The 262-nt window shown below is 48.1% G+C and overlaps 1 non-coding gene across 1 annotated transcript; it reads left to right on the top strand.

Annotated features, from left to right (window-relative positions):
• Positions 1–24: 24 nt before the first annotated feature.
• On the top strand, positions 25–96 carry trnaw-cca (transfer RNA tryptophan (anticodon CCA)). Its single transcript has one exon. It is a non-coding gene; the product is annotated as a tRNA-Trp (tRNA).
• The last annotated feature ends 166 nt before the right edge of the window (positions 97–262 follow it).

The following is a 262-nucleotide window of genomic DNA, read 5'->3' as shown; positions in this document are numbered from 1 at the left end:
GAGAAGCACCAATCAGCTTTTCAGGACCTCGTGGCGCAATGGTAGCGCGTCTGACTCCAGCTCAGAAGGTTGCGTGTTCAAATAGCGTCGGGTTCATGCGATCTCCTGAGTATGAAATCTAACCTGTAGCATTTCCCTTCAATGTTATACTATGATCGATTCGCATAGTGCATCAAAGTGCTTATGGGAGAAGCACCACTCAGCTCTTAAGGACCACCTCCTGGTGCAAGGTTAGTACGTCTGACTACAGATCAGAAGGTTG

The sequence above is a fragment of the Sinocyclocheilus anshuiensis genome, unplaced genomic scaffold (genome assembly GCF_001515605.1).
Source record: "Sinocyclocheilus anshuiensis isolate Anshui unplaced genomic scaffold, SAMN03320099.WGS_v1.1 C31011376, whole genome shotgun sequence".
NCBI lineage: Eukaryota > Metazoa > Chordata > Actinopteri > Cypriniformes > Cyprinidae > Sinocyclocheilus > Sinocyclocheilus anshuiensis.
This window is presented reverse-complemented; position numbering and strand designations above follow the sequence as displayed.